Source organism: Thermobia domestica, chromosome 6, assembly GCF_964235325.1.
Source record: "Thermobia domestica chromosome 6, izTheDome1.hap1.1, whole genome shotgun sequence".
Classification (NCBI taxonomy): domain Eukaryota; kingdom Metazoa; phylum Arthropoda; class Insecta; order Zygentoma; family Lepismatidae; genus Thermobia; species Thermobia domestica.
In genome coordinates, this window is record NC_137459.1 from 13,037,573 (window position 1) to 13,056,569 (window position 18,997).

Below are 18,997 nucleotides of genomic sequence, written 5' to 3' on the forward strand. Positions count from 1 at the left end.
CTTGTTGTATTTTTTTTCTGTTAGAGAAATACATTATATATATATATATATATATATATATATATATATATATATATATATATATATATATATATATATGCTGCAGCAAGTAAGATTACTAGCATGAGGCGAAGAAATAGTTTTAAATTATATTTTCCGGTTTTTGCCAATATTTCCGAACAAATTATTTTTTTCTAATGGATTCAAAATTTCCGTATATTTTACATAGCACAAGGAAGATATCTCTATAAAATATATATTTGATGAAACATGTTAACTAAAATTATTCTGGCCCCGTTATTGTAACTCTTCCCTGTGATCAAGGGGGGGGGGAATGACATGAAATCTTTAAGTTTTACGCCGGTTAGCCCACGATATGCCGGTTAGGCTAAAGGAGACGGTGATGATGATAGATGAGTGAAATGGTGGAATGAAGAAAGTGGGAGGAACGGGAGAACCCCTAGAAAACCCACGAGCACGGTCTTTGTTCACCTTAAAGTCCACACGGCGCGAGCTTGGATCGAACCAAAGACCCAAAGCACCGGAAGTGAACGCTCTACCACTGAGCCCTTCTCCCCGGGGATTAGGTGATCTGTGTGTACATGTGTGGTGCCAAATCTCTCCATCGACTTACCAAGGATCATTGTGTCCATGCGAAGACGCGTCGACGTTGTTATACGTGCCAAAGGTGGACGTATTGACAATTAGGTAGGTAGTCATAAAATTCTGGCTGATGTGTGTGTATATTTTAACTCGTATATTTTGTCTCGACTCGAATTTCGAGACGTCTCGTCTCGAATTCGAGTCGAGTTGAGACAGAAACTGTCGAGTCGATACACGAGTCGAGACAACATATTCTCTAGACCAGTTGAGACAGGCTTAAATCTCCATATTAATATCTTAAATCTCCATCCATATTAATAAGACCTCGGCTTTTTTGCTATTGTCCTTCTATCATCCCCTATTAAATTTACCTAATCAGCATTTGCCATAACCTGGTGAATACCATTCAACTCTAGACTAGAATTTCGATAGCCTGGGCCCCGCCTCCAGATTCCGGCTTTTGCCCGGCCTCCTACCTCGCGTCTCTTATATATCAATCTTTGCATCAAGAGTGAATTTCCTTCATTTACTCGGGCTACGGCCTTGCATCTCTTAAACCCTCAATTCTATTAAATTGCAAGTATCTTTTCGCATTTCAACTATCTGAAATATAAGATTTTGTATTCCGAGAAAACTCCCATTTAAATTAGATGGGAATTTCTTCATCCTCCTTTTTGACCTCTTAAAAACTAAAAGTATTCACTTTGCCAAATTTAATCATTCTATCCCTATACGATGTGTCCAATAATTTTGGGGTGTAAAAGATACTCTATATAAATATTATGTGGAAGTTTTTTTCAGTTCCCCATAAAGCCATACAGTTAGAAATTTTCATTTTGTGTGTGTCTGTGTGTGATTTACTTAGCTAACATTAACTAAAACGTACAAGCATACCGAATTTCAACTTTCTATTCCAATTTCAAGTACCTAAAATATGAGATGGTAGGTCCAAAAAGACCCATTTAAATAACATGGGGAATTTGTTCATCGCCCCTTTAGACCCCCTAAAAATTATAAATATTCACTTTTCGCAATTTGTTTGTGGATTAGTCCCGGAAATCTAGAATCATGCCAAATTTCAAATTTTCACGTCAACCGGAAGAACCCCCTTATTTTACATCAGTTCATGTAGTTTTATCTATAGTTAGGATAGGATTGAATTTCTTTTTTCAAACTTTAGATACAGCTCCTTCCTACTAACAAAGTACATAAACGGATGACAAATTAAAATGATTTGCGTAAACTTATGATATACCTATCCTAATTTGGGTTATGGATGCCTTCCCCAGTTTAATCATTGTAGATCCGCCACTGACTAGATCCCGCGTCATTTTGAAAATATTAATTAGAAACGTATATCAATCCATGATTTAAAAAAAATTCAGAAACTATAATTTTCATCTTAAACTTGAAGTAAATTTAGTATTAGTAGCTTTAGAAAGAAAATGCACAGCAAGAAACATGTAATTTAAAATTACCGATCTTTTTAGCATCAACTGGAATATGAAATAATACATGGATGACATGGATTGATGGGCAGAAATAAGAAATAAGACAATATACTACAAATGGCGGAAGCATACGATTATGTCATCCTGTATACCTTCTAAAAGAACACCTTATCTATATTATAAAATTGAAAGTGACTATGTTTGTGACTCTTAATCTAGCCAGACTGATCTCGATGAAATTTTCAACGTAGATGCGGTTCTGGCCTGGGAGTGTTTTTAGCTATTCACTTTCACAGCAGAACTTAGGGTTGGGGGAGAAGAGGGACAGAAAAAAAAATAATAACTCTTGAACCACCAGACCAATCTTGATCAAATTCTCTATTGTGACAAGTTTCTTCCATTTGGAACCCGCCAGTACTTCTCATACAGTTTCCCGCAGATCGTCTTAAGTTCGCCAATGTGACGCGGTAGCAGGTGGTACACGGGCCTTCCGCACACACTTCAATCTGAGGCGCTTCCGAATTATTTTTTACACAGTTGACGCTGCGAGATGGAATCTGGGCCTATATCACGTTGCGATCGGGGGATTTTCTTATCACGCCAATCACCGGATCTCCCGTAGCGCTGAGAGTGTCACTTTGCTTGCAGCCCTTGTACTGGTGGTTTCCATGTGTGAATGTTTCGCAAGGGGAGCTTGTTGTATGTAACGGACCACAATATCTTGCACAGTATTCACCATGAGTGTTAACCCATTCTAACACTGTTTCATAATGCGTACGTACGAAAACTTAGCACACAAAAGGGCCAATACTTAACCCTTCCAATACCGGTTGATTTTTTGCTCCATTTGATAATACTCACTACCAGCGCTCACGCACCTACAAGATCAGACACAACACTACGCCCGCTAGGAAACCCATAGTAGTAGGCCCCGACGTATGGCCAGGTTTGGACTTTGACCCCGACCTTTGTGACGTCATAGGTCAAAGGTCAATGACCTTGGCCCGGGGTCAATGACCTAGGGGTATCTAGGACCACCCCCTCTAAATTTTGGCAGGGGTACCTTGGCCCACCCCCTAAATTTTGGCAGGGGTACATAGGACCACCCCCCTTAAATTTTGGAAATTGCCAAATCTAAAAATTTGGTATGGTAGCCTAGGACCATAGTATGTACCTCTATCAGTATTGGGGGTCTATGTCGTTCCCTTTCATGGGTAAAAAATTGCCAAAAATTCAAATTTCGGGGGTTTTTGACCTAATTTATCCCCTTTGATGAGGTGTTATTACCTTATATAGTTATATGGGCGTATACAGGGGTCCATTACCTTTCATAAGACATGGGTATATTAATGCACCCCTTGAAAAATTTGAGAGGGGTATCTTGGCCCACCCCTTCAATTTTGGAAATTGCCCAATTTCAACATTTGGTATTATAGTACAGGACCCTAATATCTATTATGATAAATTTGGGTGGTCCACCTCATTCCCTTCTAGGGGTACAAAATTGCCAAAAAATATAAACGTAAGCAATACGTTATACCACGTGTTTGGTTTTCGACCTAATTTATCTCCTTGGATGAGGTCCTATTACCTTATATGATTATATGGTCATGTATAGGGGTCCATTCCCTTTCATAAGACATAGGTACATTTGTGCACCCCTTTAAAAATTTGGGAGGGGTACCTTGGCCCACCCCTTAAATTTTAGAAAATTGTCCAATTTAAACATTTGGTATTATAGTACTGCATCCTAACATGTATTATGATAAATTTGGGGGGTCCACCTCGTTCCCTTTTAGGGGTACAAATTTGCCAAAATATAAACGTAAGCAATACGTTGTACCACGTGTTTGGTATTTGGTACATTTTATCCCCCTTTGATGAGGTCCTATTACCTTATATGGTTATGGTCATGTATAGGGGTTCATTATCTATCATAAGACATAGGTACATTGGTGTACCCCGGGAGGGGTACCTTGGCCCACCCTTAAATTTTGGAAATTGCCCAATTTAAACATTTGGTATTATAGTACAGGTCCTCAATATGTATCATGATAAATTTGGATGGTCCATATCGTTCCCTTTTAGGGGTACAAAATTGTCAAAATATAAACGTTGTACCACGTGTTTGTTTTTTTGGTCCATTTTATCCCCTTTGATGAGATCCTATGATTACAAGGGGTCCATATCTTATCATAAGACATGGGTATATTGTTGCACCCTTCTTAAATTTTGGCAATGGGGGTCCACTGAAATTGTCCAATTGAAGCATAGTACAGGACCTCAATATGTTTCGGTGGTCCTATTTTCAAATTTTTAAGTACAACCACGTGTTCGGTTACTGACTCAATGTATCCTCTTTGATAAGGTATGGACGGTATCTCCTTTCAATTTGGTAGTACCCTTCGGGTGTAGTACGGTCACGTGATCAATGATTTGGTTTTGATGTGCGACGAGGTCCCTGGTCAATGTTCTCTAGGAAAGATTCTTGGCATTTAAAACTTTTTTTTCAACTTTTCAAACTAAAAAAAATGAAAACAAAAATTGAAACGAAAAAATTTCGAAACAAAAAAATTTTAAACAAAAAATTCGAACATTTTTTAAACTTAAATTTCAAACAAAAAGTTTTTTAGTTTGAAACAAAAAAAATTTAAACAAAAAAAATTGGAAACGAAAAATTTCAAAACAAAAATTTCGAACAAAAAAATTTAAACAAAAAATTTTGCAACAAAAAAATTAAAAATTTTCAAACGAAAAAAATTTCAAACAAAATTTTGAAAACAAAAATTTCAAAACAAAAATTTTCAACAAAAAAATGAAACGAAACATTTTCAAACAAAAAATTTTGAAAGAATAAATTTACAAACAAAAAAATTTCAAACAAAAATTTGAAAAAAATTTGAAACAAAAAATTTTCAACAAAATTTTTGAAACAAAAATTTCAAAACAAATTTGAAACGAAAAATTTTCAAATAGAATTTAAATCAAACAGTGATCAGCTTTCACGGTTAACCGTTAAACTTTATCCGGTTTTTAACTATTCGAATAACAAATAAACGGTTTTCAACTATTCGATTAACAAATAAACGGTTTTCAACTACTCGATAAACAGATGAACGGTTTTAACCTTTTCACACCAGTGAGTGCAAGAATTTACAAACTAAAACAAAAAAAAATTGTACTCGCTTTAAATACGCATCATTTTTGAAACAAGGTGTTAGTGTTCATCATGGATACACAGTGGAAACATCCATTTACCTGTATTCTCGCAGGGCCTAGTGAGTGTGGAAAAACGTATTTTGTGAAGCGATTACTGTCACATCTCCCAACCATGATCAATGCAAAATTTCGTAAGATATACTGGTATTATGCAGAATGGCAAGACGTGTATGCAACATTGCCAGTTCCAGTAGAATTTCACGAAGGACTTCCACGAATGAAAGATTTTCAGCCTCAAGATGGACCACATTTGATTATTATTGATGACCATATGCGAGAAGTGAATAGTGATATTGTTGATATGTTCACAAAAGGATCACATCATCGAAATATTAGTGTGATTTTTATAACACAAAATGTATTTCATCAAAGTAAAGCAAATAGAAATATGAGTTTAAATTGTTCGTATTTGGTGTTGTTTAAAAATCCACGTGACAAGTCACAAATCAAGCATATGAGTTATCAAATCATGCCTGAGCATCCACTGTTTCTACAAGAAAGTTATGCAGACGCAACAAGAAATCCACATGGTTATTTACTGATGGATCTTAAACAAGATACACCCGATGAAATGCGATTTCGTACAAATATTTTTCCCGACGATTTGCATCATTATGTTTACGTACCAACAAAACATGTTTAAATTATTGTGCATGTGAAAAGAATGACTTAGTCTGTCACGATGTCTCCTACAGTGAAACACGCTGATCTGCTACGTGCTCTGCACAAAGCTAAACCAAGATTGCGTAAAGCTATTATTGCCAATGCAGACGATTCATTAATTCATAGTATTTGTGAATGTTGTTATAATGTCTTAAAAGGCAATGTTCCACTGACAAGTGCGCAGAAGTCAAGATTAAAGCGTTACAAGAACACGCTCCGCTATCTGGTGGACAATACAAAATCATTGGATAAAAAGAAGAAACATTTAGCCGTACAACAAGGAGGATTCTTACCTGCATTACTTGCACCTATTGTAGGAAGTGTGTTATCCAGTATTTTGTTTAAACAATAAACATCATGGAACATAGCAAGAAGATGGTTTTAGTGCCACCAGAAATGCTTCAACGAATGCATGCATCATCATCCCGTGTGAGTGAAAATCGAGAATCTAATCTCGATCGTGAAATGCAATCTATATTGAATACATCGTATCCAAGTGATGAAGAAAAATGGAATCAGTACAATAGAATATTACAGAAATATCTTTATGTGATACGTAAACAAGAAGAACCAATACCACTTACAATTACATCAATGAAACCTGATGTTGACGTCCCGAATGTTGACGATAGCACGAAACAAGAAATTTTAGCCGCAATACCACAAATGTATCGTAAGAAAGCCGAACTACTATTCCGTCGTTTATAACAAGATGACGCAATTACGTGGGATCATAAAGGAACAGTGTACATCAACGATAATAAACTACATGGATCCAATATTGTAGATTTAATGTGCGATGTGACTCGACCGAGGAAACATTCTAATCCTCAAGGCTGGGAATTGTTTTGCAACTACCTTGCATCGTCAAACACACCTCAAGAATTGATTGGTAATCCACGAAGATTAAACTATATTGTCAAGCATAATAGTACAACAGCATCTGAAGGATCTGCACCACCAAAACCGGCACCTGAATTATTTTCTTCCGGAGAAGAAGAAGAAGAAGAAGATGATGATGATGATGTTTTAGAAGTCCTACCAAAAAGAAAACGTATCATTCCACAATGGTCAACGTACAAACCATGAACAAAAAGTTGAAATCCATTTATTACAATCCAGCACATCCTGCATCATTTTCTACTGCAAAGAAATTATGGCAAGCCACAGGAAAATCTATACCTCTAGCCAAAATAAAACTTTGGTTAAACAAACAACCTACCTACACGTTACATCGTCCTGTACGTCGTCGTTTCCGTAGAGATTTTTATCTTGTCAACAATATTGATGATCAATGGGAATGTGATTTAAATGATTTACAATCACTTCAAAACTATAATGACAATTACCGCTATATTCTTACAGTGATTGATGTGTTTAGTCGGTACGGGTGGGCTGTACCACTAAAATCAAAAAGTGCCGAGGATATAGTGAATGCATTTGAAATGATTTTCCAGGACAGGAAACCAATTGTACTACGTAGTGATCAAGGAACTGAATTTACCAACAAGACAGTACAAAAGTTTCTCAGGAAACACAACGTGCAACATGTTACAACAAAGGATCCAGATATTAAAGCCAGCATCGCAGAAAGATTTAATCAGACATTGAAACATCGTATGTGGAAATACTTTACCAAATATCAAACATACAATTACATCAAAGTATTGCCTTTACTTGTAAAAGCATACAATGAAAGTCGGCATTCCAGTATTAAAATGGCACCTGCAAACGTTTCTCAGGACAATTTACTGGAGGTGTGGCATAACTTATAGGCCTACGACAAAAAGCTACAACGTTCAAAACAAGATACGGATTTATCTGTTGGTGATACTGTTCGTATAAGTAAAACAAAACGTATCTTTGACAAGGGTTACCTCCAGAACTGGACTTGGGAAATATTCAGAGTAAAAGCCATTGTACCAAGAAACCCACCAGTGTATCGACTAGAGGATTTAAATCATCAACTTATCGATGGTGTTTTCTACAGAGAAGAATTACAACCAGTGCCGCTCCCTTCGACGTTCTTCATCGATAAAATATTACGTACAAGAACAAAAGGTCGCAGAAAGGAGTATCTCGTCCAATGGAAAGGATATCCTTCCTCATTCAATTCGTGGATCCCTGCAACTTCATTGAAGAAGAAGAAGAATGGAACCTGATCAAGATTTTTACATTACACTTCCCAGTAATAGTTCCATGGATTATTTTCCAGAAAATACATTGACTTCATATATTACGAAATTACAACGACGTGTAGAGTTTCGCCAGAAATGGGATGTGGCAATTGTAGAGATTCATTATCCACATTCTTTGCTGAACATTAACAGTGAAAACAATAAAATATATTACAAATCATCAAGTAGTAATGATCAAGAACCGTGGAAGGTTGTAACGATCCCTGTACGCTATTATAACAATATACGGGATCTTATTCATGCAATTAATATACATCATAAAGAAACCAATTCATTTATATCTCATGACGCAACTAATAATATATGCCTCATAAGACATCCCAAAAAGGAAATCCACACTTCTGTACAAATTTCACCAAGTGTTAGTTTAATGATTGGATTTGAACCGAAAAGTGATTTAAAAGATATGGAAAAGGGACAATATACAACGGATGTACGATTAGGCTTACCATCACAAATGTACGTCTATTGTGACATTATTGAATCTGTCATTGTTGGAGATACAATGGTACCCTTGCTACGAATTGTCAACATGGATCCTGTGAATCATACTTTTGGAAGTCATGCAGTACAAATCTTTAATCCTGCACATTATGTTCCGGTGGAAAAAATGAATTTTGAGCAAATACAAATCGATATAAGGGATAGCACAGGTCATCGGATGCCATTCACCTTTGGAACATTTAATACTCGCATATATACACTTCAAATAACATATTTTTTACTTCTGTAACTGTCCGTTCCGTTTATCCGTTTTAAAAATTCCAAAATTTAAGGGGTGGGCCAAAGTACCCCTCCCAAATTTTTAAAGGAGTGCACAAATATACCCATATCTTATGAAAGGTAATGGACCCCTATACATGACCATATAACTAAATAGGATAATAACACCTCATCAAAGGGGATAACTTAGGTCAAAACCAAACACGTGGTACAACGTATTGCTTACGTTTATATTTTGGCAATTTTGTACCCCTAAAAGGGAACGAGGTGGACCACCCAAATTTATCATAATACATGTTAGGGTCCAGTACTATAATACCAAATATATAAAATGAGCAATTTCCAAAAATTTAAGGGGTGGGCCAAAATACCCTTCCCAAATTTTAAAGGGGTGCACAAATATACCCATGTCTTATGAAAGGTAATGGACCCCTATACATAACCATATAAGCTAATAAAACCTCATCCAAGAGGATAAATTGGGCCAAAAGACCAAACACGTGGTACAACGTATTGCTTACGTTTATATTTTGGCAATTTTGTACCCCTAAAAGGGAACGAGGTGGACCACCCAAATTTATCATAATACATGTTAGGGTCCGGTACTATAATACCCAATGTTTAAATTGGGCAATTTCCAAAATTTAAGGGGTGGGCCAAAGTACCCCTCCCAAATTTTTAAAGGAGTGCACAAATATACCCATATCTTATGAAAGGTAATGGACCCCTATACATGACCATATAACTATATAGGATAATAACACCTCATCAAAGGGGATAACTTAGGTCAAAACCAAACACGTGGTACAACGTATTGCTTACGTTTATATTTTGGCAATTTTGTACCCCTAAAAGGGAACGAGGTGGACCACCCAAATTTATCATAATACATGTTAGGGTCCAGTACTATAATACCAAATATATAAAATGAGCAATTTCCAAAAATTTAAGGGGTGGGCCAAAATACCCCTCCCAAATTTTAAAGGGGTGCACAAATATACCCATGTCTTATGAAAGGTAATGGACCCCTATACATAACCATATAAGCTAATAAAACCTCATCCAAGAGGATAAATTGGGCCAAAAGACCAAACACGTGGTACAACGTATTGCTTACGTTTATATTTTGGCAATTTTGTACCCCTAAAAGGGAACGAGGTGGACCACCCAAATTTATCATAATACATGTTAGGGTCCGGTACTATAATACCCAATGTTTAAATTGGGCAATTTCCAAAATTTAAGGGGTGGGCCAAAGTACCCCTCCCAAATTTTTAAAGGAGTGCACAAATATACCCATATCTTATGAAAGGTAATGGACCCCTATACATGACCATATAACTATATAGGATAATAACACGTCATCAAAGGGGATAAAATCGACCAAAAACCAAACACGTGGTACTACGTATTGCTTACGTTTGTATTTTGGCAATTTTGTACCCCTAAAGGGGAACGAGGTGGACCACCCAAATTTATCATAATACATATTAGGGTCCTGTACTATAATACCCAATGTTTAAATTGGTCAATTTCCAAAATTTAAGGGGTGGGCCAAGGTACCCCTCCCAAATTTTTTAAAGGGTGCACAAATGTACCTATGTCTTATGATAGGGAATAGACCCCTATATATATAACCATATAACAATATAAGGTAATAGGACCTCATCCAAGAAAATAAATTGGGCCAAAGGAACAAACACGTGGTACAACGTATTGCTTACGTTTATATTTTGGCAATTTTGTACCCCTAAAAGGGAACGAGGTGGACCACCCAAATTTATCATAATACATATTAGGGTCCTGTACTATAATACCCAATGTTTAAATTGGTCAATTTCCAAAATTTAAGGGGTGGGCCAAGGTACCCCTCCCAAATTTTTCAAGGGGGTGCATTAATATACCCATGTCTTATGAAAGGGAATGGACCACTGTATACGCCCATATAACCATATAGGGTAATAACACCTCATCCAAGGGGATAAATTAGGCCAAAACCCCCCGAAATTTGACTTTTTGGCAATTTTTTACCCATGAAAGGGAACGACATAGACACCCATTACGGATAGAGGTACATACTATGGTCCTAGGCTACCATACCAAATTTTTAGATTTGGCAATTTCCAAAATTTAAGGGGGGTGGTCCTATGTACCCCTGCCAAAATTTAGGGGGTGGGCCAAGGTACCCCTGCCAAAATTTAGAGGGGGTGGTCCTAGGTACCCCTAGGTCATTGACCCCGGGCCAAGGTCATTGACCTTTGACCTATGACGTCACAAAAATTTTTGCTGACTCGACTAGATATAACGGGGGGCCTACTACTCCCATAGTTCCAGCATGAAACACGAGGTGGTAGCACCGAATCGAAAATGGCCTGATATATAACGAACAACCATCTGTGTAAGTAGAAGGTTCGGACAAGAAAACAAAAACAAAGAAATAAAAAAAAAACAACATAGTTTAAAGGCTTGGTTAGAACTGCTTCTTAATTCCATATTAATAAGAGGGGAAAGAATCAGGGGCACCCCCCCAAAAAACAATTCGTAGCTCAAAGTACATTTGTACACTTTCTCAAGAAAACTATTTTGTTTAACAGGGAAATTATTGATGTAGCATGAACATTTGATCTTATACTTCATTTGTACTCTCTCTCTCTCTCTCTCTCTCTCTCTCTATCTCTCTCTCTCTATCTCTCTATCTCTATCTCTCTTCTGAAAATAAAAGTGGAAGTATCTGAGAATTACTTATCGTATTTTCAGTGCAGAGTAATACCCGTTCCCACAAATAAGTTTGGACCATTCCCAACAAAACTTTATGGGTACGCACCTAGAGAAAATGTATCTGTGGACTAAAGATTCTTCTTTTTGTTGGTGCTAATTTTATTTTAACGTGCCTGGTTGTTCTCGCAAATCTATAGTATTGTTGAAAATGTCCTCAACTCAGAAACATTGGTAGCTTCCGCAGAATCAGCAAACACTGGTTCATCGATTGTTGATGGAACAAACGTGGAGAAGTGCAGAATTGTCACCGTTACTCTAAAAGCTTCTCGCTGTAAAGCAAACAATAGAGAAGTGTTGATTACTGAAATGAGAAGGTGCATAATTATGTGTTAATAAGTTATTTGAAGTGTGCAAAACTTTGGTGTATTTCTAGTTATAGCGTTCTTTTTTTTAAAAAAAAGACTACGCTAGTAATGTTGTTACAATCTCCCGTTACTGTGCATGATAATTCTTGAACGAAAAGTTTTTTTTTTTTTTTTTTTTGCAGTACGTTCATTATTTTGGCCGAGTTTGGCAGTGGCACAGAATAGTCAACTTCATTAACATATTTATGGGCAACAGTGCCTTTAATGGTGCTTATAATTATCCTATTCATTCATAAATGTGCGTTCGCGTAACGTCAATGTGAAAATCTGAAGACATCTGAGAGTTACCGGTTGCACAAAGACTTAGTTGAAATACTTGTATATTCTGTAATCCATATTGTAAAGTCTATACTTTCACCCTCAGTTTGTAGTACCGACTTGGAAGGCATAGGGAACAACAAATTCTAAGACGTATTGTACCAATAAGAGAATGGGTTCCATTCGAACTCTGTCCTGAATGGCAAATACCGAGATATTTCAGATTTTATTCCGTATTCGGATTGTTCATGAAATGGGAAAACTAGAACTTAAGAATACATAAATCAGTTGGAAAATGTTTATATTTTGATGGGGGATGTTCAGGTGATTCAATTATGCCCGTGATATTCCACACAATGCCTTGCTGAACAAGATATTATGAGCTAACACTGATCGCTAATGTTGTCTTTTTTCTGCTATTGTTGTTGAATTGTTTTCTACACTTCTTCAGGATGTGGAAGTGCCTACTACAATGCTCTAATCGTGTGATATAGAATCATTAGGTATAGTCCAATATACACGTCTGTCTCTAGTCTAAAGCATATATTTAGAGTTCCCAGACTTGTCTCGTATCGGCGTTGCCCTTGTACTAGCCGTGGATAATTCGTGGACTGACTCCATACAGCAGCTTGGGTGCAATTTTTATTTGAGGTCGTTGTCTTGTGTCCATTGCACTCATTTTCCTCCCTTATATGTCTTTCTTGTTTTCAAAGGAGTGGTTTTCACTTGCGTCTTCGCTCAATATGCATTAACTAACTAACTAACTAAATCTAACCCGGAGGTTTAATGCCGCGTTCACAAAAGCTCTCCACTGACTTCTATCCTTAGCTAAATGCATCCAGTATCTACTTTCTATTCCAATCTCTGCGAGATCCATCTTAATATTGTCCTCCCATCTGCACCTAGGTCTTCCTAATGGTCGTTTTCCGATTGGTCTTCCAGTAAAGACTTTGAAAGCGTTTCTACTTTCTTCCATTCTAGCTACATGACCTGCCCACCTAAGAATCCTAGACTTGAGGACCCTAACAATGTCGGGTAAACCGTATAAATTTACTAGTTCCTCGTTATGAAATTTCCGCCATTCCCCATCCCCGTTCATCTTGGGTCTGAATATTCGTCTCAGGATCTTGTTCTCAAATACTTTCAATCTATGTTCTTCCCTCAGAGTAAGCGACCATGTTTAGCAACCATACAGAACAGCAGGCATGATTAAGGTTTTGCATATTTTAAGCTTCAAATTCCTCGATAGAATTCACGACGACAAGAGATTTTGAACCGAATAATAACACGAATTCCTTGCTTTCAGTCGACATTTAATTTCTTCTTGAATATGATTTTCGTCTGTCAATATTGATCCTAGATATTTGAAACTACCCACTTTATCAGAAGGATTATTTAATATTTTAACGCATCCATAATTTGCTGTATTACCGTCCCGACGCACTTCCATGTATTTAGTTTTCTCTGTATTTACTACTAAACCCATGTCCCAGCAAGAGTTTAATAAGGTAGCTGCATTTATTTATGTTGTTCTCCTGTCATCCCCTATTAAATTTACATCATCAGCATATGCCATAACCTGGTGAATACCGTCAACTCTAGGCCCTGGTTGATATCTTTGATTTTGCTTATAGCGTATTCCAGAACAAAGTTAAATAATAATGGCGACAACGCATCTCCTTGTTTCGGGCCATTTTCGACCTGCAAACTCGTGGACACAAATTTTCCTACCCGGACTTTATTCTGGGATTCATTTCTCGGTATTCCAAGTTCTGTAAGAACGTTGTATAATGTTTCTCTCCTAACCGAGTCGTACGCCTTTCTAAAATCAATAAATAGTTAATGTACCCTGGTATTGTATTCCCACTTTTTTTCTAGTATTTGGCGAATGGTAAATATTCGGTCGATAGTTGTCGATTTCGTCTAAATCCGCACTGATAACCTCCAATAATTTCATCTGTGTATGTGATCAATCTTGCTAATAGAATATTTGAAAGGATTTTATAGGATGTTGACAGAAGAGAAATGCCTCGATAATTATTACAGTCAGTTTTGTCCCCTTTCTTGCGAATTGGAACAATGATTGATTCTTTCCACTCTTGTGGTAATTCTTCCTCGTTCCAGATAAGGATAATAAGTTTGTGTATGCTGTTCCACAATTTTTCGTTTGCAACTAAAATTAATTCAGCCGAAATTTCATCTACACCCGGAGATTTGTGTTTCTTTAATTTCTTTATAGTGGTTTCTACTTCTATTCGGTTGGGTTCTGGAATATACGGTTCTGCGGTGTATATATCTTTTTCTCCACGCACACTAGCTTTTGTTTGCGTGTTAAGCAAATCGTCAAAGAAGTCTTTCCATCTATTTAAGAGGCTATCCGTATCAGTGAGAACTGTACCGTCAGATTTCTTTAATATATAAGCACGAGGTTCATAGCCTTTCTTAAATTCACTGATCTCCTTAAACATGTCCCGGCTGTTTTTACTTTTACTATTATCTTCAAGTTCCTTTATTTTAGCTTTAAAAAATTGTGTTTCTTTGTTCTAAAAGTTTTGCAAGTTTCCCGCCTGATATCTGCGAAATATTGTGCAGTTATTTCATTCGGATTTTGTAGCCAGCGTGTTAAATTTACACAACTCGTGGATTTTACTCGGCATTCCGTGAAAACACCTAAAGTTACAAATGTCTGCAATTTTACTACATTTCCACGTGTTAGGTCTGTTTATTAGTTCGCAGTTTCTTTCTTTCAGTGATGTTAATTGCCTTTCTTTTGCTTCTTTGTTAATTTACATTTCTTAGTTCTAAGTTGAATATCCTCTGTCCGAACTCTACAGAATCTCAGAAGGAAATGTAACTTACATCTCAATACGATCTTTTAACAAAGTTTATTTCTTTTTCATTGTCATATTCGGTTTTTTTATCAGTTGCATTGTCTTATACAACATGCACATTTTTTATACCTTGCACTTCCTTTCAAAGATGTGATTCAATAAAATCGTATATTTGCTCATTGAATTGTTCATGTTAGTAATTATAAACAAAATTTTAAGGGGTGTACTATATTCAAGACACCATGGAAATTATTCTGTAATTGTAAACTATTTGGAGTAACAATAAATAATAACAAGTGAGTTTGGTTTTAGATTGCGAAACTATGTAAGAGTTCCACTTATGATAATTCCATGTCCGAAAATAATTAATATATCATTTTCGGTTTCTTTTTATAAATACTATTTCAGTATATAATAAAACCATATTATTGTGTTTGCTGTATGAGGCGTGTATTAAAACCGGACGCCTTACAACAGTTAACGAACCCTGGTTTGAATAGAGAGTAACGGCTATGACGAAATTATTCGTGTAATGCTTTCTCTATATTCTCAACAACCGTTACTGTGTTAGCTCTATAGCGATAATGATGAACATTGAAATAGTAAATGATACAGAGAGTTCAGTGCATAAAGGAATGCAGTCAACTTTTCGTCATTTAAGTCATATTTCACTCTTATAATCTCTGTATGAAGTTCCTTTCAAACCTTACAGGATGTAGTAAATAGGCTCCTTTGAGGTGAAACAGCTTAAATATTTCCTGTAATAATATAGGTTGGACAAAAGATAGTGACAACAGTGTTCTTATGTCAGATGACTGTCGCAGCACTGCAAGAGTTCCGTAGCTGATTAGGGGATGTGAGGCAACAAAGTATGTTGAGTGGTAGCGACTGTGTTGTTCAATCAAAAGCAGCAGTGTCGTAAAGCAGAGGAGAAAAGTGGAAGCGCCAAAACGTTATCTTTCAGAAAGACGAACAACGTGCGTGGATCAAGATTGAAATGGCACGTCAGCTCAAATACAAGGATGTTTCCAGGGACTTCGTAACGATCTTTTTCGCCAAAATAAAGGAATCGCATTGCGGAAACCACTTTGAAACAAGATAAACTGTCATTCCTGCAATATTGCTGTCATTGCGAGACATTGACAAAGATTGACGCACGGACACCTTTCACATACGTGACAGAAGATGAGTACATTGAAGGAATATAACAAGCCTGTGCATAAAACCAGTTACGAGTTATAACAATAATACCTTACTATTTACCCAACCCTTGTAAATATTCCATACATTTTTAGTCTTTTTATCACAATCTTGACATGATTCCCTTGTGCTCTGAACACCCCATATGCTATCAATTTTTGTGTTTAAGAGAAAATATGAAACTTATTTTGAGGTCCTGGAAACCATATTTAAAAAGAAATCGATAGTCTTGCCACTTTCCTTCTTCATTTGTTTTTCTTCAAAAATAAAGAACATTATACATCGTACGAGTTCAACCAAGCTAATCCGATCGGGATCAAACTTGCCATAATGGTAGATTTTGATCTGCTATATAAACATGTTAAATTACTATGTTGTACAAGCTCTCGATTCTTGACTTATGCAGGTCAAATTTTCAGTTATATTTTGAAAGAAAAGGTCATACATTAAACTCATTTGATAGGGATCACACTTGGAACAGTGGTTGAACTTGAGTTGGTATATAAGCATGTGTGTGATCATGTTTGTGCACATCCTGCCTCCAAACAACCAAGGTTCCTCTACAGCGCTTCCAACATACTGCGCCATGTGAAATTTCAGGACATTCGAGGAACACACGCATCGCCAAGTTGAATGAAGATCTCGACATTTCATATATTCACGAAGTTATACACCAACAAGTTCTAAGATTCTGAGACGTATCTAAACTTCATCTCAATCAGGACTCCGAGCAATTGCAACTTCGAAATCACTAAGATGTACATACACAATGCCAATTGCATTCTTAAAAGCATAAAATAAAATATTTTGTTTTGGCATGGACCCCCAACTCAAGATAAAAATGATTGCGACAGTTGATCTGGGTTTACTCACATTTCATCCGTACCAGTACCACCACAAAAGACAATCCGCAATCAGGGAGTGGTGCAGCCACATTAGAAACTCGGGACTCAAAACACTGCAATTACTTGTCTGGTCACCTTTTACCTTCTTCTACTACATTGTGCAGGCTTTCGGTTCCCAAGTTATGGACCATGAAGTTTTGAAGTGACATTTTCTAAAAATAAATAAAATAAAATAAATCAAATTAATTTTGTCTTAATTAAACTTAGAATTGAGAGACTATACAACCGTGAACAACATTATGGTATGTGGGCTTTTAGTTCCAAACTTATGCACAAAGTTCTAAATCAATGCACTGGGTATAAGAGGAACGTAATGAACACTGTTTAATTAGCAATTTAATTAGCAACAAGCAAAGGCCAGTCTTGGAAAAAGATTTTATACGAGCATTTAGCTGTCCGTATTTTTTTAATCTCACCTATGTGGAAAGAAAGATGGACGGACAGCCATTCCAGACCTATATGATTTTTCATTCACGTATAACATGATTTGGAAGTCTAAAATAAAAACAGTGTTTACTGAGATGGAGAAGCTTGGAGAAAAGAAGTATATGGATTGATTAATTTTTGTTATTCAGGTAGCATTTTTTTATTAAGAAGAATTTTAAATGTGAGCGAAAGTAAAAGGAAGGATAGGAGTGAAGAAAAAAAACCTAACTAACTAACTAACTAACTCTATGGCCTATGGAACCCGGAGGTTCAGTGCCGCGTTCACAAAAGCTCTCCACTGACTTCTATCCTTAGCTAACTGCATCCAGTTTCTACTTTGTATTCCAATCTCTGCGAGATCCATCTTAACATTGTCCTCCCATCTGCGCCTAGGTCTTCCTAATGGTCGTTTTCCGATTGGTCTTCCAGTCAAGACTTTGAAAGCGTTTCCACTTTCTACCATTCTAGCTACATGACCCGCCCACCTAAGCCTCCTAGACTTGACGACCCTAACAATGTTGGGGAAACCATATAAATTATATAGTTCCTCGTTATGAAGTTTCCGCCATTCCCCATTCCCGTTCCTCTTGGGTCCGAAGGGAAAAAAACATAAGGAAGAAGAAAAAGTATGTTTAGTAAGTTTCTGTTAATGAGATAGCAAATAAGATATACTTGCAATAGATAATTAGCATCTATTATAATAAATTCTGGCGCATGCAAATAATCTTCGTTTGTTATTACCCCTAAATGTAGATCCATACTAATCCATTGGTGTATATCAAGATTAATGAAAAAAATAATAAGACTTGGAAAATGTTTCGTGCAAAATACAGTAAAATAAAGAAAACACGAACGTAGAAATTATGAAATGCAAACAAATAGAGATTTTAACAATGAGTGTATCAAAAGCAACTAGAAAAGTTCGAAATGTAATTATGGTGAAAATTGTGAGAACATAGCTGAGTGAAGCGAACAAGCAATGAAATGAATCAAAATGAAATCTTTAAGTTTTACGTCCCACGATTATGCCGGCTAGGCTAAAGGAGACGCTGGTGATGATAAGTGAATGAAATGGAGGAATAAAGAAAGTGGGAGGAAACAGAAGAACCCCGAGAAAACCTGCGCACACGGTGTTTGTTTACTACAAAGTTTACTTGGCACGAGCTGGATCGAACCATGGACCCCATGTATCACAGGTAAACGTTCTACCACTGAGCCACTGCGGTCCCGGAACACGCAATGAGAAAGTATTGGAAATAATAGAGGAGAAGAACAATATAGACATAATTGATTCGATCACAATGAAAATCTTCCAATAGATTGATCAATGGATGAGTTTTACTTCGCTGTATCTAAAGGCACTCAGTTGACCGAGAT